We start from the raw sequence: 8174 nt of genomic DNA on the forward strand, positions 1-8174 counted from the left end.
AGTCATCCGAAAACGGTCTACATCAATCATTCCTTACCATCAAACTGAGAAACAAGGAGTGAAAAGAGTGCATTTACTCTGTTTATTCAGGGATACTGTTCAATCTATAATTGCAAAATAGCTCTTTCAGGTGATATGTTTTTCTGTACATGTAAACAACTGATTTGCTTGAAAGGCTATCATGAAGGCACTGCTGGGATTTACTAGACAGGCACTTTGACCAACTTAGCCACAGCGCCTCTAAAATGTTACTTCAACCTGTTTCAGGTAGATATTCAGCAAACAATGTTACCTCGTGGATTTTGCCTGCGATAGCTCTTCCAAAATAGCTTGTCGTCCCTGGGTGGGCTCGAACCACCAACCTCCCGGTTAACAGCCGAGCGCGCTGGCCAATTGCGCCACAGAGACATCCAGCCCAGTCGAAAAAATATTTGCGACTTGACAAGCCGCAACATCTTTTTTTTTTTAAAGCGAGCCAGCAACATTCGAAAGTTCAGCCCCTGTCCAATCAACTGTGTTTAATGGAGAGCGAGGGCATCAATCTTTCTACCTTTGAGCTAAATCCCCTGTACCAATGTAGCTATAAAAAAAACTGGAAGTCTTTCAATCAATCGACTCTCGCCAATTTATTGCGCACTCAATATACTGCAGTTAATCTGGATATTGAGGAAAAATTGCAAGATAATGTTATTTGACATAATGCCGATGTATTTGCTTACTTTTTCAAGCACACTTGGCAATAAACCTCGTTCAGCAGTGCCTTTTATCAGATAGTAAAGCGCGCAGACGTTCCATTGTAAAAAACAAAAATGTTCTCTCACCATTAGCGACTCTAGTGGGACTCAACCCACAACCTTTGAAAGCCCTTGCAACTAATGCCTAGAAGTCCAATGCGCTATCCATTGCGCCACAGAGCCCATACATCCTTGCGTGATGCTCATTTCCACAAACGCAAAACACGGTTTTCATCCAAAATGGGTCTACGTCAGTCATTCCTTGCCAACAAACTGAGAATCAAAAAGTGAAAAGAGTGCAGTTAATCTGTGTGTGCAGGGATACTTTTCCATCTCTTATTCCAATTTGTAACAGCAGCGCATTTTCTGTCATTGTAAATAATTTGCACGCCTGAATGGACAACTGTAACCCTCTCCATAGCCCGGTATACATTATATCTCAACAGGAACATCCATCTCCGTGACAATAAAACAGCAGAACCTTGGCCCATCTTCAAAGGACTCTTGGCCGCACACCTCCGACACCTCCACATGGCAGCAGAGCACCGGTTCATCACCCACCTCATCCCCCACAACACCCTGATGCACCTTATACCCTCTGGAAACCTGGACATCATCTTCTGATCCCGGCATCACTCCCCCATCCACGGCATCACCCCCCATCACTGAAGAAAGTTTGAAGAATGATTGTGTGTTTGATTTTCTGTAATTTTTTGTCTCTTCTCCCCCTGCCCTTGTGTATCCCATTCCCTTGCACTTGTGTGTGATGTTTGTCTGTACAATTATGTAAATATATGTAAATACTTGTAAGATGTTTTTGATAATAAAAGATAAAAAAAATAAAATAATGGACAACTGAGTAGTAGTAGTAGGTTTGAGATGGGCCGGTAATTATTTAGCACTGTGGCATCAAGACTGCTCTTCTTTAAGAGAGGCTTAATGACCGCAGTTTTAAGGCTCTTGGGAATATTCCAGATCCAAGCGACATGTTGACTTTTTGAGTGATTGGAGCCAACAGACTGCTCACCGTAGACTTTAAAAATCTGGTAGACAATGCATAAAGGCAGCATGTAGTGGAACTCAGACTTGTGGTGATCTCTTGGACAGTTTTGTCAGCCAAAAATGCAAAATGGGTTAACTCCAGTTGTCTAGCTGGCTGCGTGCTTGTTATCTGCAAATAATGGTATTTTTAATGTTCTGAACTGAGTCTTGCAAAGAAGACTGCAAACTCATTGCACCTGGAGAAATACAGAAACCATCAGACAAAGTAACATTTACCACACTGTAATTTGAAATGTTAACCCGCTTTGTCATTAGCAGGTCCAGAGTGTGCCCTTTGCCCTTGGTGGGGCCACTCAGGTGCGGAGTAAGACCAAAGCTTCTGAGGACAGCGCCAAGCTCTTTAGAAGAAGACGAGGTTGAGCGGGGCGTGAAGGAAGGAAGGAACAGTCACTCACGTACGGGAAACTCCTACCAAGCAGTGGCCAGCCTATAGCACACTGGGATTCTGTGGTAATTGAACCAAGTTTAGCAGTTCCTTTCATCAGTTAATAACACAAGCAGGCTTTCCTATTTACCAATGTAGATAACAGGGGTTACAACAGTGACTCTGGTGGGTCTCGAACTCACAGCCTTTGAATGCCTTTGCAACTTTTGTCTGATTCCCCTTTTTCACAAAAGCAAAACAGTCATCCGAAAACGGTCTACATCAATCATTCCTTACCATCAAACTGAGAAACAAGGAGTGAAAAGAGTGCATTTACTCTGTTTATTCAGGGATACTGTTCAATCTATAATTGCAAAATAGCTCTTTCAGGTGATATGTTTTTCTGTACATGTAAACAACTGATTTGCTTGAAAGGCTATCATGAAGGCACTGCTGGGATTTACTAGACAGGCACTTTGACCAACTTAGCCACAGCGCCTCTAAAATGTTACTTCAACCTGTTTCAGGTAGATATTCAGCAAACAATGTTACCTCGTGGATTTTGCCTGCGATAGCTCTTCCAAAATAGCTTGTCGTCCCTGGGTGGGCTCGAACCACCAACCTCCCGGTTAACAGCCGAGCGCGCTGGCCAATTGCGCCACAGAGACATCCAGCCCAGTCGAAAAAATATTTGCGACTTGACAAGCCGCAACATCTTTTTTTTTTTAAAGCGAGCCAGCAACATTCGAAAGTTCAGCCCCTGTCCAATCAACTGTGTTTAATGGAGAGCGAGGGCATCAATCTTTCTACCTTTGAGCTAAATCCCCTGTACCAATGTAGCTATAAAAAAAACTGGAAGTCTTTCAATCAATCGACTCTCGCCAATTTATTGCGCACTCAATATACTGCAGTTAATCTGGATATTGAGGAAAAATTGCAAGATAATGTTATTTGACATAATGCCGATGTATTTGCTTACTTTTTCAAGCACACTTGGCAATAAACCTCGTTCAGCAGTGCCTTTTATCAGATAGTAAAGCGCGCAGACGTTCCATTGTAAAAAACAAAAATGTTCTCTCACCATTAGCGACTCTAGTGGGACTCAACCCACAACCTTTGAAAGCCCTTGCAACTAATGCCTAGAAGTCCAATGCGCTATCCATTGCGCCACAGAGCCCATACATCCTTGCGTGATGCTCATTTCCACAAACGCAAAACACGGTTTTCATCCAAAATGGGTCTACGTCAGTCATTCCTTGCCAACAAACTGAGAATCAAAAAGTGAAAAGAGTGCAGTTAATCTGTGTGTGCAGGGATACTTTTCCATCTCTTATTCCAATTTGTAACAGCAGCGCATTTTCTGTCATTGTAAATAATTTGCACGCCTGAATGGACAACTGTAACCCTCTCCATAGCCCGGTATACATTATATCTCAACAGGAACATCCATCTCCGTGACAATAAAACAGCAGAACCTTGGCCCATCTTCAAAGGACTCTTGGCCGCACACCTCCGACACCTCCACATGGCAGCAGAGCACCGGTTCATCACCCACCTCATCCCCCACAACACCCTGATGCACCTTATACCCTCTGGAAACCTGGACATCATCTTCTGATCCCGGCATCACTCCCCCATCCACGGCATCACCCCCCATCACTGAAGAAAGTTTGAAGAATGATTGTGTGTTTGATTTTCTGTAATTTTTTGTCTCTTCTCCCCCTGCCCTTGTGTATCCCATTCCCTTGCACTTGTGTGTGATGTTTGTCTGTACAATTATGTAAATATATGTAAATACTTGTAAGATGTTTTTGATAATAAAAGATAAAAAAAATAAAATAATGGACAACTGAGTAGTAGTAGTAGGTTTGAGATGGGCCGGTAATTATTTAGCACTGTGGCATCAAGACTGCTCTTCTTTAAGAGAGGCTTAATGACCGCAGTTTTAAGGCTCTTGGGAATATTCCAGATCCAAGCGACATGTTGACTTTTTGAGTGATTGGAGCCAACAGACTGCTCACCGTAGACTTTAAAAATCTGGTAGACAATGCATAAAGGCAGCATGTAGTGGAACTCAGACTTGTGGTGATCTCTTGGACAGTTTTGTCAGCCAAAAATGCAAAATGGGTTAACTCCAGTTGTCTAGCTGGCTGCGTGCTTGTTATCTGCAAATAATGGTATTTTTAATGTTCTGAACTGAGTCTTGCAAAGAAGACTGCAAACTCATTGCACCTGGAGAAATACAGAAACCATCAGACAAAGTAACATTTACCACACTGTAATTTGAAATGTTAACCCGCTTTGTCATTAGCAGGTCCAGAGTGTGCCCTTTGCCCTTGGTGGGGCCACTCAGGTGCGGAGTAAGACCAAAGCTTCTGAGGACAGCGCCAAGCTCTTTAGAAGAAGACGAGGTTGAGCGGGGCGTGAAGGAAGGAAGGAACAGTCACTCACGTACGGGAAACTCCTACCAAGCAGTGGCCAGCCTATAGCACACTGGGATTCTGTGGTAATTGAACCAAGTTTAGCAGTTCCTTTCATCAGTTAATAACACAAGCAGGCTTTCCTATTTACCAATGTAGATAACAGGGGTTACAACAGTGACTCTGGTGGGTCTCGAACTCACAGCCTTTGAATGCCTTTGCAACTTTTGTCTGATTCCCCTTTTTCACAAAAGAAAACAGTCATCCGAAAACGGTCTACATCAATCATTCCTTACCATCAAACTGAGAAACAAGGAGTGAAAAGAGTGCATTTACTCTGTTTATTCAGGGATACTGTTCAATCTCTAATTGCAAAATAGCTCTTTCGGGTGATATGTTTTTCTGTACATGTAAACAACTGATTTGCTTGAAAGGCTATCATGAAAGCACTGCTGGGATTTGCTAGACAGGCACTTTGACCAACTAAGCCACAGCGCCTCTAAAGTGTTACTCCAACCTGTTTCAGGTAGATATTCAGCAAACAATGTTACCCCGTGGATTTTGGCTGCGATAGCTCTTCCAAAATAGCTTGTCGTCCTTGGGTGGGCTCAAACCACCAACCTCCCGGTTAACAGCCGAGCGCGCTGGCCAATTGCGCCACAGAGACATCCAGCCCAGTCTAAAAAATATTTGCGACTTGACAAGCCGCAACATCTTTTTTTTTTTAAAGCGAGCCAGCAACATTCGAAAGTTCAGCCCCTGTCCAATCAACTGTGTTTAATGGAGAGCGAGGGCATCAATCTTTCTACCTTTGAGCTAAATCCCCTGTACCAATGTAGCTATAAAAAAAACTGGAAGTCTTTCAATCAATCGACTCTCGCCAATTTATTGCGCACTCAATATACTGCAGTTAATCTGGATATTGAGGAAAAATTGCAAGATAATGTTATTTGACATAATGCCGATGTATTTGCTTACTTTTTCAAGCACACTTGGCAATAAACCTCGTTCAGCAGTGCCTTTTATCAGATAGTAAAGCGCGCAGACGTTCCATTGTAAAAAACAAAAATGTTCTCTCACCATTAGCGACTCTAGTGGGACTCAACCCACAACCTTTGAAAGCCCTTGCAACTAATGCCTAGAAGTCCAATGCGCTATCCATTGCGCCACAGAGCCCATACATCCTTGCGTGATGCTCATTTCCACAAACGCAAAACACGGTTTTCATCCAAAATGGGTCTACGTCAGTCATTCCTTGCCAACAAACTGAGAATCAAAAAGTGAAAAGAGTGCAGTTAATCTGTGTGTGCAGGGATACTTTTCCATCTCTTATTCCAATTTGTAACAGCAGCGCATTTTCTGTCATTGTAAATAATTTGCACGCCTGAATGGACAACTGTAACCCTCTCCATAGCCCGGTATACATTATATCTCAACAGGAACATCCATCTCCGTGACAATAAAACAGCAGAACCTTGGCCCATCTTCAAAGGACTCTTGGCCGCACACCTCCGACACCTCCACATGGCAGCAGAGCACCGGTTCATCACCCACCTCATCCCCCACAACACCCTGATCCACCTTATACCCTCTGGAAACCTGGACATCATCTTCTGACCCCGGCATCACCCCCCCATCCACGGCATCACCCCCCATCACTGAAGAAAGTTTGAAGAATGATTGTGTGTTTGATTTTCTGTAATTTTTTGTCTCTTCTCCCCCTGCCCTTGTGTATCCCATTCCCTTGCACTTGTGTGTGATGTTTGTCTGTACAATTATGTAAATATATGTAAATACTTGTAAGATGTTTTTGATAATAAAAGATAAAAAAAATAAAATAATGGACAACTGAGTAGTAGTAGTAGGTTTGAGATGGGCCGGTAATTATTTAGCACTGTGGCATCAAGACTGCTCTTCTTTAAGAGAGGCTTAATGACCGCAGTTTTAAGGCTCTTGGGAATATTCCAGATCCAAGCGACATGTTGACTTTTTGAGTGATTGGAGCCAACAGACTGCTCACCGTAGACTTTAAAAATCTGGTAGACAATGCATAAAGGCAGCATGTAGTGGAACTCAGACTTGTGGTGATCTCTTGGACAGTTTTGTCAGCCAAAAATGCAAAATGGGTTAACTCCAGTTGTCTAGCTGGCTGCGTGCTTGTTATCTGCAAATAATGGTATTTTTAATGTTCTGAACTGAGTCTTGCAAAGAAGACTGCAAACTCATTGCACCTGGAGAAATACAGAAACCATCAGACAAAGTAACATTTACCACACTGTAATTTGAAATGTTAACCCGCTTTGTCATTAGCAGGTCCAGAGTGTGCCCTTTGCCCTTGGTGGGGCCACTCAGGTGCTGAGTAAGACCAAAGCTTCTGAGGACAGCGCCAAGCTCTTTAGAAGAAGACGAGGTTGAGCGGGGCGTGAAGGAAGGAAGGAACAGTCACTCACGTACGGGAAACTCCTACCAAGCAGTGGCCAGCATATAGCACACTGGGATTCTGTGGTAATTGAACCAAGTTTAGCAGTTCCTTTCATCAGTTAATAACACAAGCAGGCTTTCCTATTTACCAATGTAGATAACAGGGGTTACAACAGTGACTCTGGTGGGTCTCGAACTCACAGCCTTTGAATGCCTTTGCAACTTTTGTCTGATTCCCCTTTTTCACAAAAGCAAAACAGTCATCCGAAAACGGTCTACATCAATCATTCCTTACCATCAAACTGAGAAACAAGGAGTGAAAAGAGTGCATTTACTCTGTTTATTCAGGGATACTGTTCAATCTATAATTGCAAAATAGCTCTTTCAGGTGATATGTTTTTCTGTACATGTAAACAACTGATTTGCTTGAAAGGCTATCATGAAGGCACTGCTGGGATTTACTAGACAGGCACTTTGACCAACTTAGCCACAGCGCCTCTAAAATGTTACTTCAACCTGTTTCAGGTAGATATTCAGCAAACAATGTTACCTCGTGGATTTTGCCTGCGATAGCTCTTCCAAAATAGCTTGTCGTCCCTGGGTGGGCTCGAACCACCAACCTCCCGGTTAACAGCCGAGCGCGCTGGCCAATTGCGCCACAGAGACATCCAGCCCAGTCGAAAAAATATTTGCGACTTGACAAGCCGCAACATCTTTTTTTTTTTAAAGCGAGCCAGCAACATTCGAAAGTTCAGCCCCTGTCCAATCAACTGTGTTTAATGGAGAGCGAGGGCATCAATCTTTCTACCTTTGAGCTAAATCCCCTGTACCAATGTAGCTATAAAAAAAACTGGAAGTCTTTCAATCAATCGACTCTCGCCAATTTATTGCGCACTCAATATACTGCAGTTAATCTGGATATTGAGGAAAAATTGCAAGATAATGTTATTTGACATAATGCCGATGTATTTGCTTACTTTTTCAAGCACACTTGGCAATAAACCTCGTTCAGCAGTGCCTTTTATCAGATAGTAAAGCGCGCAGACGTTCCATTGTAAAAAACAAAAATGTTCTCTCACCATTAGCGACTCTAGTGGGACTCAACCCACAACCTTTGAAAGCCCTTGCAACTAATGCCTAGAAGTCCAATGCGCTATCCATTGCGCCACAGAG

At 43.0% G+C, this 8174-nt stretch overlaps 3 non-coding genes across 3 annotated transcripts; all 3 read right to left on the minus strand.

Moving 5' to 3' along the window:
- Positions 1-334: 334 nt before the first annotated feature.
- Positions 335-408, minus strand: trnan-guu (transfer RNA asparagine (anticodon GUU)). Its single transcript has one exon. It is a non-coding gene; the product is annotated as a tRNA-Asn (tRNA).
- A 2346-nt stretch (positions 409-2754) lies between these two features.
- On the minus strand, positions 2755-2828 carry trnan-guu (transfer RNA asparagine (anticodon GUU)). Its single transcript has one exon. It is a non-coding gene; the product is annotated as a tRNA-Asn (tRNA).
- Positions 2829-7593: 4765 nt separating this feature from the next.
- Positions 7594-7667, minus strand: trnan-guu (transfer RNA asparagine (anticodon GUU)). Its single transcript has one exon. It is a non-coding gene; the product is annotated as a tRNA-Asn (tRNA).
- Positions 7668-8174: the final 507 nt, after the last annotated feature.

This window comes from Eucyclogobius newberryi, unplaced genomic scaffold (genome assembly GCF_026437365.1).
Source record: "Eucyclogobius newberryi isolate DKJ021-1_F unplaced genomic scaffold, fEucNew1.0.hap1 SCAF_142, whole genome shotgun sequence".
NCBI classification, from domain to species: Eukaryota; Metazoa; Chordata; class Actinopteri; order Gobiiformes; family Gobiidae; genus Eucyclogobius; species Eucyclogobius newberryi.